Source organism: Aulonocara stuartgranti, assembly GCF_965226115.1.
Source record: "Aulonocara stuartgranti genome assembly, chromosome: 7".
NCBI classification, from domain to species: domain Eukaryota; kingdom Metazoa; phylum Chordata; class Actinopteri; order Cichliformes; family Cichlidae; genus Aulonocara; species Aulonocara stuartgranti.
The window spans coordinates 67,942,186-67,956,596 of NC_138945.1; the positions used below are offsets into that span (position 1 = coordinate 67,942,186).

General features: G+C 42.1%; 1 long non-coding RNA gene across 2 annotated transcripts in view; it reads left to right on the plus strand.

Moving 5' to 3' along the window:
• The first annotated feature begins 520 nt into the window (after positions 1–520).
• The window catches only part of LOC309710518, a 116,226-nt gene continuing 102,335 nt past the window's right edge, over positions 521–14,411 (plus strand). The window contains exon 1 of one of the 2 annotated variants that reach the window (XR_014277730.1): positions 521–679. This is a non-coding gene — a long non-coding RNA (uncharacterized lncRNA). The remainder of the gene's footprint in view (positions 680–14,411) is intronic. The other variant, XR_014277731.1, reaches the window with a different exon arrangement.

Genomic DNA, 14,411 nt, shown 5'->3' on the forward strand with positions numbered 1-14,411 from the left:
TTTTCTGGATTTTTGATATTCTGTCTCTCTCCATTAAAATAAAAACTACCATAATTAAAATAAATAAATAAATATTCATAATAAATACGGACATTTAATACCACACAGGGGTCGTCAATATCAACGGCTTAAAGAACTGAAGTGTGTATGTTCATATTTGTGAGCCTGGTTCTGCTGGAGGTTTCTTCCTGTTAAAAGGGAGTTTTTCTTTCCCGCTGTCGCCAAAGTGCTCATAGGGGGTCGTATGATTGCTGGGTGTTTCTCTGTATCTATTATTGTAGGTCTACCTTACAATATAAAGCACATTGTGGCGACTGTTGTTGTGATTTGGCGCTGTGTAAATACAACTGAACTGAAATTAAAGCAAATATAAGTGGGCAATCTGCTGCGATCGCCTCCACGTTTCATATTAAACTTCACGTTTACAGCGTAGTGTTCTCGTTCGCCTCCTTGCCTGTGTTACATGAATGCAGCGAGTCCGGGAAACAAGTTTGACACTCGGCCCGGTGACCGAGGTTTGGGGCGTTGACTAAACTTTACTCAGACCAATCAGAGTGTCGGAATTCACGGTGAAACTTTGTAAACAACTTCTACACGCTGGTTTAAAGCTCGTCCGCCGTATTTACTACGAAACAGCGCGGTGGTGCTGCAGCCGAGAGACTCAAACGACTCAAAACAGGTGAGACGCAGTTATGTGTGTTACACGCTCGCCGTTTTTGTCTCCATTCTGTGTTTGTGTCTCGCGCACCGTGCGCGCGCCCCCACTGTTTGTATGCGTGCTGTCGTTACTCATAGTAGAGTGGGTGCAAAAACAGCTGTCATTTCACGCGACAAGTGGAGGAGAAATGCGCGCTGGGCGTTTGGAGACAGTCCAGAAAGACCAAATGTAACCGTTTTATGTGGACGCGTCGCCAGAGGTTGCTTCAATGTATCGAATGACGTCGCCACTATATGGTGAATTCCAGTCCTGAGTAGGAAACAGCTTGTAGCTGCTGCACGTCTCCATTGGATCGTTTCGGTGTAGTTTGAGCAAAGTGTGTCTGTTGCATCACCTAAAAGCATGATTAGCGAGACTTTTCATCAGTCGGTGGGATTTGAATTCAATTTTAGAGATTTCCTTAAAGAAGAGTGGGCCACTCTTGCTTCCCCTCTTCCTGTCGACATGTATGTGTGTGAGGCAGCGAGAGAGCGCTTGGTCCTGGCCGTTTAAATTGAACAATCCTTGATTTCTCGGAGTAATTTCAACGAGCAGGCTAATGATGGAGCACACTTCTGTAAAAATCACTCAGCATTTGCCCGCCGCCTGAGTGAGACAGACCTGTTATTAGGCTGCTTCACAGCCTGTGAATGCGTCAGGTTGCTATAAGAGCAGGTATCAGGAGCTGCTTACTCAAAGCCTGCCTCAAATGTTTCAGAGGAAATTTGACTCTGCAGGACACGAGAAAGGAGTCGCGCTGAGAAATGTTGAAAAAGCTCCTTATAATGTATGAAAAGCCATAAATCAGAGTCACGAGTCAAGTTACACCTGTTTCTCTAATTTCATTTAAATATGCGATTTTCTGCGTGTGTTTCACACTAAAATTTACAGACTCCAAGTTTAAACTCCGTTCTTGATCTGCGAGCTCCAGTGGCGAGAAGCAGTACTGCCTGCTGTGTTACTGTTAAGTGTGAACAGCCTGCTGTAGACTGCGGGAGACTCGGTTCAGAGCGGATGTGGGCACAGCTTTCGTTGTGGAACATCAACATCTGCATGCTCTGTGTTCCCTCAGCACGCCCACTGCAGCGAAGGAGGAGCCGAGACAGAAGGGGGAGGGAAAAGTTTCCTGTCAGAGTGGCTGAGAAAGTGAATCAGGTTAAGTTTGGCAGGCAGTCAGACCTGGGGGGGGGGGCTTCAATTTTAGACTTTTTCCGCTGTAACTTCTCTGGAAATGTGACGCATTTCATTTTGTGGTCTGTGAAGTTGATTTCTTGATGGTATCATGCTCATTCTTAGTACATTTCTGTTTTGAAGAAATTCATCTCAGCTGTCTCCTAACAGCGTCCAAAGCTTAACAGTTGCTGCATTTACTTGTCTGCATGCGTCCTTTGCCTCTTTTTACGGGCAGTTTTTGGTTTGCTGATGTTGTTTTGGATAGAAAGCGACACCACGGTAGACAGGGTCAAATATAAACCCGAAGAGTAAACTTGTGGGTATATTTTACTTGGAATTATTGAGTTGCTTACACTAAACTGGCAAAGTTACATGTTTAACAGAAACAGAACAGAGAGACGTGTTTTTCACAAGTCTTTTCCATATAATGAAGACTGTCCAAATATGCAGTTTCCCAACGTTAATTTGGAAAATTTCCAAATGCTGCCACCAGTTTCCAAAGATTATGTAATTGTGAAATTGTGCAACTAATAAAGGCATTATTTTACTCTTTAAAGTTACACAAGAAAATCAGCCCACATGTGTTAGTTTGATTGTTGTCGTCTGGCTGCCTCAGTTCACACAAGCTGTGTGTCAGCTACCTGTTACCACTGAAACTGATTCGGTAGATCTCAGGGAAATTCTGTGAAATTACCCATCATCTTATCTGGCCCTCAAACAGAATCAAATAATTAAAGTTGAGAAATGATCCCCGCAGTTTCACAATTGCATCGCTTTGTTTCTAACGTTTTTAGAGTGAGCAGGCCGTGTCATCACGTAAAAACTCCACCTATGTCCCAGTTTGTTCTGTTTTGCACGTGACGTATCAGCTGCCGGTAAGTGTGTGGGTTTTATAACAGCTGGACTCACAAGGCGCACTGTGGTTTTGTTGCATTTGCATGTCAGTTAAAAACAGAAATACTCTGAGGAAATACGAGTTTGTTTGTTTTTTACGTTTGATAGCATTCACCGCAACATTTGATTTATAATAAAAGCTTTATCGCTGTTGGAGTGCCCTTTAAAACTATTGTTGCTCATGACCTCAAGCAGCGATCAGACTGTTGAAGGGGAAATGAGAATTGTTTGTTTTCAGGTTGGGCTGTTAACCGCCCTGACAGTACATGAAGCACGCTGACGTCATCGTTTCCCATCACAGCACCTAAACACAAACAAATGTCAGCTGTGACTTACAGACCGCAGTGTTTTGGTGGTTAGATTGCTTTGAATACACAATGTGCCGACCCCCGACGTAGGTTAGACGAAGATAACGATCGTACGTGTTGACTCGGTGCCGATGTTACATATAGAGAAGAAAAAAGAGGCAACACAAACACAAAGGGTAAAAGGATAATAGAGAACCATATAATAACATTCTGCATTATGTATCAGTTATTTTTGGCTAGTTAACGAGTGAGTGTGAGCGACGAAGAAGCTGCTTCCTGCAAAATACTGTTGTGGTGATACGCATCAGTAATGAAGTTGTTGACGTCATTTTGGAGTTTCACCTTGAGTAAAAAGTTGCTCTTCTGGGAAGTCACTGTCATGGTTCTTGTAATATCACAGATGATGTCGATATCAGCTGCTTTGGTAAAGCGGCTGATCTCTTGTGTGTATTTCTCAGAAAACAGTACTTTGCCAAACTAAACGGCTTGTTGGTGTTTCGTGATGCTGCTCGATGTCGGCCTGTGAGAAACAAAGACGAGTAGAAACGACGAGTCGGTGTGAGAAGAAGTTTCTTTAAGCGAAGACTGCTGGCATGTTTTCAGTGGAGCAGGAGGAGGAAGAGGAGGCAGAGCGCGGTTGGATTGTGTCTTCCGATGTGTCTACTACACAACTGGACTGGGATCTCTGAGATTTAACATCTGCTCTGCAGGAAAGAACATCTCGCTGATGCTGATTATTCCAGCTCACATCCTGTAGGGATGCAGTTACATGAGTTACACTTTAAAGTAGGGCTGGGCGATATATCGAGTTTTTAAAAAAATATCGATATATTTTCATACGAGATATAAGATGTGACAATATCGTTTATATCGATATAGTCTATGTTACGTTATAATTATACTTGTGGAGCCGCAGGTTTGCCTCTCTTTCGTCCACTTTTGTCTCTACGCAACGTTACTCTGCCTCGCCTCTCCTTCACTGAACACAACTCCCCCTCCCCCATAGCTTCACCTGCAGGCAATGACAAGATGAAAGCGGAAAATCTCCGTTAGCGAGTTACCGCGGATCCCCCCGTGCGTGGGGCTGGACGGCGTCAACGTGTTAGCGAGTTAACCACGCTAACGACATGCAGCCCAGAGGAGCTGCACGGCCTAAAATCCTTTCATTTTCTCAAAAATCGACAGTGCGCCTTATGTATGAATTCTGGTTGTGCTTACTGACCGCGAACCGATTTTATGTGATACACAGCGCTCAGCAATCTGTCAAAAAATGTTTTAATATGACCGCTTGATGGATTGTCGGAGGATTACGGCTACCGAGGAGGAGCCTCGCGGAGTGATACGTACTGTGTGTGTATAAGGACCACAAATGGCACTTGTTCAGAGACGTGGTGCAGCTGTGAAATCTGTCTCTTTGTTATTATGCTCAGCGTCTATTAGTTTACATTTTCACTGCACAATTGTGAGCTTTTTGTTATGCACAAAAACAACATTGTTTTCTTTTATTTATAGACCATGATTATTTAATAAATGCTGATAATTTATTTTTGAGTAATTTCTTCGTGTACATCTACGCTGTATGTAAATAAAAGTGCCCGTGTGACATCTGGGACACAGTGTGACTAAGAACTCTCTTTTTGTTCTTAACTTATGGCTTTAAAAATAAATATCGAGATATATATCTTATATCGCCATCCAGGTAAAAAATATCGAGATATGAATTTTGGGTCATATCGCCCAGCCCTACTTTAAAACGTTCACGCCAAATGAACTATTGACTTGTTTATGTTGCTGTCATTTTCTGCTCCGTGGGTAGTTTTGGCTGTCAATGAAACATCTTGGTTTTGTTTGTTTATTTGGTTTTTGTTTGTTTGTTTCTACACCTTAAAGTGGCAGCATCACAAAAAAACCATTTATACTTGTGTTAAGGGTTTATTTATTGATGTCTAATTAAACTGCTGTTGCAATAATACTGGTGTGTTTTACTCGTTAAAAGGGGAACACAAAGTACAGCTTGGGCTATTAATAAACCTCAATGCAGTGCAGCTTTCTGCTGCATATTTTTAGACACTGTATTTGTTTGCTGTACTTCACAGCTGTGCATTATTGATGCACAATCTTTGTCTTTGCCTGATTTCTAAGGTCACTACAGCTGTTGTAGGGTGTGTCTTGTTGTTTGATAGGTATGTCAGCTGTTGACATTGCAATGTTTTGGTGTTGCAAACTCCCCTGAGAGTCTACGTCAAGACATGTCGGTGCATTTCCCAGAGGTACGCTTTTTTTTTTTTTTTTTTTTTTTTTTTTTTTTTTTTTAAGCAGCACAGTGTGCCACTTTGCTCAAATGGGTTTTTTTTTTTTTCTTCTGTGAAGATGAGTTTGCATCTTCACATCCGGTGTGGTTCATATAAAAAAAGCAAAGTTAAATCAAACTAAATGAAGTGTTCTGTGAAAAACAAAGAACACGAGTTGGTATTGTAAAGGGAGAACAGGAGAAAGTTATTTATGTCCTACATTAAAAAAATCAAGAGTAGAAATGACTGATGTCTTCTGGTATGAGTAATGTTTTGTCGTGTATCTCATAGAAAGAGCAGATTTCAGTTGCCTGTGCGATATTTCACTCATGCTTTATGATCATCTTTGAGTGTGGGAACAGTTGTTACTTTCAATCTGATTGCTGAAAAAGCCGTGTTAGACGAAGCTTCTCATCTGAGCTCTTTGCATTTTTATTCTTCATCCAGTTGTTTACTGACTTTGTTGAAAGAGCGTAATTAATGCAGCAACTATGGGCTTTTTCACATTTGTTCATAAGTGGTCGAACTCCGACCTCTAGTGGTGTCAAAGTTACCCACATGCAACATTTACATGACGCAGTGAGATACAGTGTATGGAATGCCAGGACTGCCATAATGAATTAATTAAATACACCATTAAATAATTAATTAAATGTGGCAATAATGAATTTATTAAAATGCGAAATAATTAAAACGCTGATCGAGTCAAAACCATTGCTTTGGCCTGGTGGCCATTGTTTCTAGCACACAACAACCGGCATGTGGAAGCTAACAGAACTGAACTTTGAAAAACCGTTTGTGTGTCACCAAATACCGTTTTAATATTTTTTTAGCCGAGAATGTAGTGGTTTAATCTTCATGTGTCTGGTCGGTTTGTCAAGATACAGCCTCTTTGCAAAAGTGCTTCGATGATGTCGGAGATGTCTGCCCAGTCTCACGGCAAAGCGTGGGATAGACCCGCTTGCCTCGCAAGCAATCGAGCTGTTATTGCCACTGACAAAGCGCAGGCCTGGTACACAGCTGTAATAACCCCCGCTGACTTCTTTTACTGAGGTTATATTTATCAGGGTTTTATTTCCCGATGTTCTTATGTGTCCTACGTGTTTCAGTCGCCAATTCTGAATTATAACTAACATTAAAAACATGTTTAAGGAGGAGAGAGAGCAAATAAATCTGTTTAACATCTGATCTTTGGGTTTTTGTTCAGTAATCAGCGTGACCTGTGTATAAACGCATAAAAGAGATAACGTTGGTGTTTCCGTCATGTAGTAACTGCTGGCTTTAACTGTACAAAGGTTGTTCGACACTATGAAACACATACAGACTTCATGATGTTCGGCTAATATTTTTATTGTGAATATTAATCATGAGGGTAAACGGCCCTGTACACCACGCAGCGAGGTCAGCATGTCCACGATATCTTCAGCTCTCTGAGTTAACTCAGAGTTTCCCAGCTGACTAATCTAACGGTCATCTACGAATATTTCACGGCTCATATCAGTATGATTTTACAGAAAATCATCCGTATTACTGCCAACTATTCCAGAGACGTGAAAATCTACAGCATAAAGAACAAAAACATATAGCAGTCTAACAACACTGTAGCAGAGATGAACCGTCAGTTTGTCCAGATCAAAGTGGAATGAAAGTGATTGGTTGAACAGGTGTGATCTGTGTTTTCTGCATTTTCATCAGTGTAAGAGACTCAGCAGCAGATTAGGATAACAGTTATACATTTAATGAATCACCAAATGAATACACGCAAGAAACGAGCAAACCTGTTCGGACAGTTTGAGTTTGTGTTCCCTCAGCTGCAGACTCGCTGCTGCTTAAATGTTTGAGAGGAAGATTAGATATAAACAAACGTCAAACATAGACTCAGTCTGCTTTCACATTTGATATGAGGCCAGCACGTATAGTGGCTGTGTCCTGTTTTAAGATCATACATGTAAAATTGTTGTCTGACCTCCGTCGATCCAGCCGCTCAGAGTCCGTGGTTACCATGGTTACTGCATAAGCAGCTGTAATGTTAACAGCTGGCACTGAGGAAACCTCCCGGCAGCATGGGTGTTTATGTTTTTCATTGCAAAAGAACCGTCTGAATGGTTAACTGAAGTTAACTTGGATAAATTATAGTTAAGGAGTATCACAGATAACGCCTACGTGAGCTGTGTAACTGTTCACCACTACACTGAAATCAGCAGGCTATTACTGAAATACACGTGCTATATCATAAACTATGATATAAACAGGGAGGTCCTATTAACATGTTTAGTTTTACAGGACACCTTCCTGCCTTTAGTCTTCTTCATGAGCAGTATTAGTTTTCTTCTAACATCCAGAAGTCTGCACCATGTGTTTCATAGTTTGTAACAAGCCTTTGACAGGTAAACATAACATGACCGAAAAAGCAAAAAAAAAAAAAAAAATCACAAATTGTATGTTAACCTTGTTTATTTTTAGTTAAGTAAACTCTAAAATTTCTAACAGACAGCTGGTGCTTAGAATACAGTTGAATAACTATTAAAAAACAGATGATATAATATTTCTGTCCAGGTTGCAGACTTCATGATGAGCATGCTGTTGCAAACTCTGCTCCTCTCGGTGGAAATGCGCCTTCTCTTTCCTCTTTGTATAAAAACATTTTAAAAGTCAGTTTAATCTCAAAATTCACTGTTAAATCCAAAACACACCAGATAAAGAAAAGCGAACGGTTCAGTCTAACACATGTGCCAGTGAACACTATATTTACTTATCTTGTGCAGAAAAATGCGCTGACATTGTGTTATATCGAGCACCGGCTGCCCAGTTAAACTGTGACTATCACCAGGTCACGTGGGCGTGTTTCTTGAATTAGCAGCAGGTGTTAAACAGCTGACAGGTGAGGAGGAGGATGCATGCAGGTAAACTGAGGGTCTGCTGAGCTGATCGCTGGTGTCCTGAGAAACAACTCAGCTCGTTCTTTATGTTACAGAAGCACAGAGACACAAGACCAGGTGGAAAGAGACGATCGTTCGGTGAAAATGAGAATCTGCGAATGCAACATGTGGAACACGGAGAGTGGAATATGTAAACAAACTGTTTAACTTAACCCCCCCGTTAAGCTGGAACACCGGGGCTGTGAGCTCGGTGCACTCTGTCAGCTGACTGTTAGCAGAGCTAGTGACATCTCTGAAAACATCTGAGCACTTTTGCAAACATGTTCTATGTTGACAACCTGACCAGACGTGAAGATTACGCCACTACATTCGCAGCTAAAACACTATTAAAAGTGTAGTTGGTGACAAAAAAACGGGGTATTCTAAAACTGTACACCACCACCATTGCTGCCTGTTCATTCTGGGATACCTGGCTGCCCCAAGTCCACACAAGCAATCGATTATCTAGGATCGACCTGTCTTGACTTACTTTGCGGGCAACCAATCAAATGTTAGATTTGACCCCGCCCACTTAGTTTGATGGGTGAGGCTGACAGATAAAATTATTTCAAGGAGAGAGATGAAGGGGACAAAAGTGCCAAAATGAATTAAATAAATAAATCATTAAATAATTAATTAAAACTGTCAATAATTATTTAAATGTGTTATTAATTAATTAAATATGTCAGTAATTAATTAATTACACGTGTCATAAATATTTATGTAATTATTTCCAATTTTAATTAATTATTGACACAATTAATTAATTAATTATTTAATGGTGTATTTAATTAATTCATTATGGCAGTCCTGGCGTTCCATACAGGTGACACACCGTTACTTAGTGCAGTTGTAATGTGCGTTTAGGAACTGGCGTCACAGCAGTCTGGCTGCACGCAGAGGGCGTCGTTATGCGCACAACAACTTTCTAAATTACAAATATCAATTATTCTGACATTTAAAGGTTGGATTTCAAGCACTTATTTAACCTCAAGTACTTCTCAAGAATGTGAAATCGCCGCTAACAACACCTGCAATTATTTTTATACTGAGCAATTATTTCATGTATTGAATTATTAGCAATTACACGGCACTGCTGGTCGTGGTTTTTGTTTTTTGTAATGTTATTTTATTTATGGAAAAATTAACCTGCCTTTAATTGTACACTTATTAACATGTACTTAACTTTAAAATACCACATAGTTAGTATATTTAACTAATGTCAAGCAAACATTTTCAAATGTGATTCCTATTGTAGAGTGAAATATCTCCCAGTCTTCTGCTTTAATGGGTTAAATACAGAGTGACAAAAATGCAGTGAAGATTTTCTCCATTCAGTTTTGATCCACAGCGTTACGTGAAGTTCATTTTATGAACGTTCAGATCCACATGCTGTACACGTAGGCTGTCAGCGCTAGATGTTCCCCCATAGTGCTCCAAGTAATCACGGCTGCTATTCTTATATTGTACCTCTAGATGGCAGAATAGTCATGCTGATGTGCTTTAAAAATACACTGTAAGAATCTCTACTCACTCCCTGAGACAGTGTTTTACATGACAGAGCATCAGTCAGCTTAAGTTATAGGATTCAAATTGAGATTTTATTGTTTTTAAACTGCAAAAAACACACAGAAAACCATTTGTATCACGTTTAGGGCTGCGTACTGTTTGGAATATCTACCTAGAAGTGCTTTATGCTTGCTTGGCTCAGTTGTTGTAGTTACTCTGAGAAATCGAATATTTTTTTTAAAATGAAAAACACGAAGTGTGAGCCAGTCAGTCCGAACGAGTAAACTAAGTAGCCATTAAGAACCGAAGAATCAATAAAGTCTAAGATGCAGAAAAATAAGTAAACAATAATAAATGTGTAATAAATATTAATAAATGTGTAGTGATCTTATCTAGTTAAACTAATCCTCACAATAGACATTGATCACTCACTTCCTGGACTTTCCTGGATTTTTTTTTTTTAAATTTTCATTATCCAGTCTGCCATCCACCCATCCTTCCATCCACCCATCCATCCATCCAGGATTGATCCAGGAGGTGACCAAGACTGCCACAGATCCAAAGTGAATCCAAAGTCCCATCATGTTGAGTGCAGCCCGCTAACATAGCATTAACAACAGAATTCAGCATGTTAGGGATGTGAAAAGGTGCAACTGAGGGCAGACAAATAACTAACGAGCTCGCTCCGTCTGTAGAAGTCGAGCTACATGACCTTCTGTTGGCCCTGTGATCCCAAAGCCTGACCTCAAGTTGGAAGTTTATACTAGAAGGAAACCAATCTGGACGACGTTCCGCATAGAGGATGGATGTGGATTAGAGGAGAATGTTCTGTGTGTGTGGAGGGGGGCGGGGGGTCTGCTTGTTCGGGAGAAGGAAGGATATAGTGTTTTATATCTCCACACAGGGTGAAACCCCCACAGTGAAAAGAACTGAGCCATATTGTTGCCTCGTGTTATTCCTTCATTCTGAATCTCCTTGTGTAATGCGTTAGATGGCTCAGGGTGATGGGAGTCATTTACAGGTTAGTGGCTGCGTGGATGTGTGTATTAACATTTTTGTGGTATATTTTAATTTAAAGAAAACTTCCCTTGATGAAGACTTCCCAGTCAAAGGTGTGCTTTGTGAAATTCTGGCAACAACAAGGATGGACTCTGGTATGAACTGTAGGATCAGGCTGATTGTGAGCGTTCACAGGGAAACTTGAATGGAATCAGAGCTGTGTCGATCGCATGCATCGCTTTGTGTTCAGCTTACATCTGTGACGCACACTCATCGAGACGCTGCACGTGCAAGGTCGGTCCAGTAGGTGGGCTTACAGTACGGAAAACAAGCTGAAGTTCCCAGGCTTCAGTGTTTTGCTGGACTAGCTGAGGAGGCCTCTTACTTGGCTCAGTCCACCTTCGGGTCCCTCCTGGCTCCGGCCTCTGTAGATTTAGACATTGTGGGTTATTTTTAACCTCTTGGCCAAGCTTTAAACTGTGAAGGGGAATAATGGGTGTCTAAAAAAACCGTTGACGTTGTTGCACGGGAACGTGTCCATCAGCTTTTCTTTTGTTTAGTACAGCAGATGTGCCTGTATAGTGCAGTGGTTAACACATTCCCATGACAAGGGTAAGGTCACTGGTTTAATGGCTGGAGACATCAGGAAGGGCATCGGGCTCTGTGCAGTCAACAATGCAACACTGACCCCTTGTGACAAAGGAGCAGCTTTTTACAACAGATACTTGCTGTATGTTTGACCTGTAGTTGTCTTTACATGCACGTAACAACAAGTATGAAGAAATCTATCATAGGAATTGTTATAAATGTGGCAACACAATCTAAAGCAATGCTGTAATATCAAATGAGCTCAACACAACAACCCAGTTGTGCAGTGTGTTGTCCTTCTATGTGGGGGGCCAATTTGAACCTTTTTGACAGACCTCACAGTATTGAAGAAATTGCCCTTTCTCCTTGGGGGCAGTTGGTCTTTCCTCCTAACTTGTCACATGAAGATAAATGACTTAATTTGCAAAGGCATGTGGCCCTAATCTGCTTAATTAGAACAAATAAATCCACCAGATTGGTTAAAGGTCACGGCAGAATTTACACAAACTGGCGTATCAGATCAATCTAGCTGATTAATTGCCGGTTGTTTGCCTGCTGTGCCTTTGTCGGTGAAGTCGGTGGTTTGTTGGACGCTGATCTCGTTCTGTGCGTGCGAGTTTGTGGCCCTGTGTTTAAGTGTCATCGGCACTAGATTTGATCACTCACGTCTGAGCTGTTTGTGGCTTCGTCTACACGTGTGAAACCATTAATGAGACCGTGATAATATTACACTTTACATTCCATCCAGGAGTTTGAAACTTGAGCTGCTAAATCTACCAATCAGTTGTGCTGTATTATTATAGAAAAGGATTGTTTGCTGTTACTTTAATAGAGTTACGACTGCATTTGTTGCTCAATGTCAGCCCAGCCCAGGCTCCGCAGTCTGGGCTGAATAAGCTGTTATGACAAAGGATTTAATGGGAAACATTTGTTTGAATGCTAAAAATTTGGGATTTTTACAGATAAAGTCTTTCGCCAGATTTTGCATTACAACAGATGCGGTTTTCGAGTGCTGTTGTTGGTGTCACTGACAGTTCTGCCCATCTGCTCCCAAATGATCCAGCACATTCACCTGGTTGAGCAACAGTACCACCCGGCCATTAGGTACCATCAGACTGCCGGTCGTCATGTTGGGCTGCGAAAGCAGGAACCAGAGCCTGCGCCTCACCGCGTTCTCCAGTCTAAACAGTCGCAGTCCCCTTCATGCTGTGTCTAGTTCTACTAATTCTGGGACCAACTACAGAAAAGTTGGGCAGAGGTCAGCAAAGCTTTGTGCATCCTTGTGTCTGTGCATGTATGCATGGTGTATGAAGTCAAGAGTGAGGATAAGGAGAAACAGGAGCATGTGGTAGACACATTGGGGTAGTGGAGGGGGTACCCTAATAGGCCCCAGAAGTTCCCCAAGCAGCACCCAACACAGAGGAACAACTATGGCCTTTGTTGGTCACCCCGTGGATCTCACACACAGTTAATATAGACTTTTCCCACTGACTCTGCCAAGAGTCTGAAGTCATTTAATGAAGTGGCGGCTGAGTTTAGAAGGAGCCAGTGTGCTCGCTGCTTGCACTGACAGAATGGAAAATGTCTGTGTTATGCAGCGAACAGCAAGTGACAAGAGGAGTGTGTTTTAATACCTCTCTCCCTCTCTCTCTCTCTGCACACACACACAGATTAAGAAGACGAGCCTGCATGTGCACATTAAAGCCTCGTCAGGAGAGACACAGTGATTGTACATATTCGCGCAGGGATACGTCGTCTGGTTTGTGATCGGCTGCGCTTCGGTCTAACGACATGAAAAGTTTCTCCTAAACTCTCAGCGTTCGGTCTCTGCTTAAACGTGTTGAGACTGAATGTGGTAAATAAAAACTGTCGCGGCCTAAAGCGAGCACTTCTCGTATCGCTCGTATACTTGCCTAATTGTTTCACGGAGCCTTTGGAGCTATCTCATTGTTCGGGTCATCTATTGTAGTTAAACCTCACCTTTCTCGCCCATTTTCACGGCTGTCTGTTTATCCGCTCAGCTGTGAATGGACAGTATCTCTGTATGTATTTGGTCACACTTCTTTTCAGCTCCCTGTCTTTTCATCTAGCTATGAGCAGATTGCAGTCTGTTTTGCTGTCCCATTGTGCAGCTGTCAGTTATTTCCAAACACTCAAGTGTCATTTGCCTCAGATTCCATCCCTTTCATTTCTCACTTCTTTTCTATGGCTCCACCAGCGTACATCTCATTGAGTGGGCATCAGCAGGCATATTCATTCTCCTCCATTTCTAAAAGCACATTGCTTTTTCATAGCAGCCATAAGCCTCCTTTTTAAATCCACAGACAATGTGTTTTTGTCCATCCTCCTCTATCCTTTTCAGGGGAGAGTGCAGGGATTCTCCCTCTTTCTCTCTTACTCTCTCTCGCTCTCTCTCTCTTTCCGAGGGCATCTGGGCGGACCCCGAGTACGGCGCTCCTCTTCGAGCTCGATTGTCTGTCTGTAATGAGCCGTGATGAAATATAACAGACTGAAATGTAATAATTCACGCGGGCCTCGATGAGGAGCACGTGGCTAGCGGTCGGCTCGGGCTGCGACGGCCTCCTCCTCGGCTCCCGCAACAATGCCGCAGTACTGCCAGCACCGCTCGCCCCGCTCTGGTCCAGTGATCTTGTTGTGCCGTTCTCTCGCCGTTGCCTCGCTTCTATTCAGAGTCACTTAACGTTGGAGGCTGTCTGTGATCACTGGCGTGCCAGTGCATCTCTTTGGGAAACAAGGCAAACTGTCTCCTTTGAATTCCTTCATTCTTTACTCCTCACCTCTCGCTTTATATGTTTGGGTTCTTGCCAGGCTTCTGACCCGCAGCTGAGTTTGTGGAGGAGGCCTAAAAGCATCGGCCCCTCGATGCCGCCTGATCTTCCGTCTGCGTTTTTGGTTTTCCTGAATGCTTCTGTCATTTCTTGCAGTTGTGCTGGGAATGCAAGCATCTTGTTTAGTTATGCAGTCGGCTCAGTTCTTCGTCAGTAACCTGCTGCTTTATATTCATGCAGCGCTA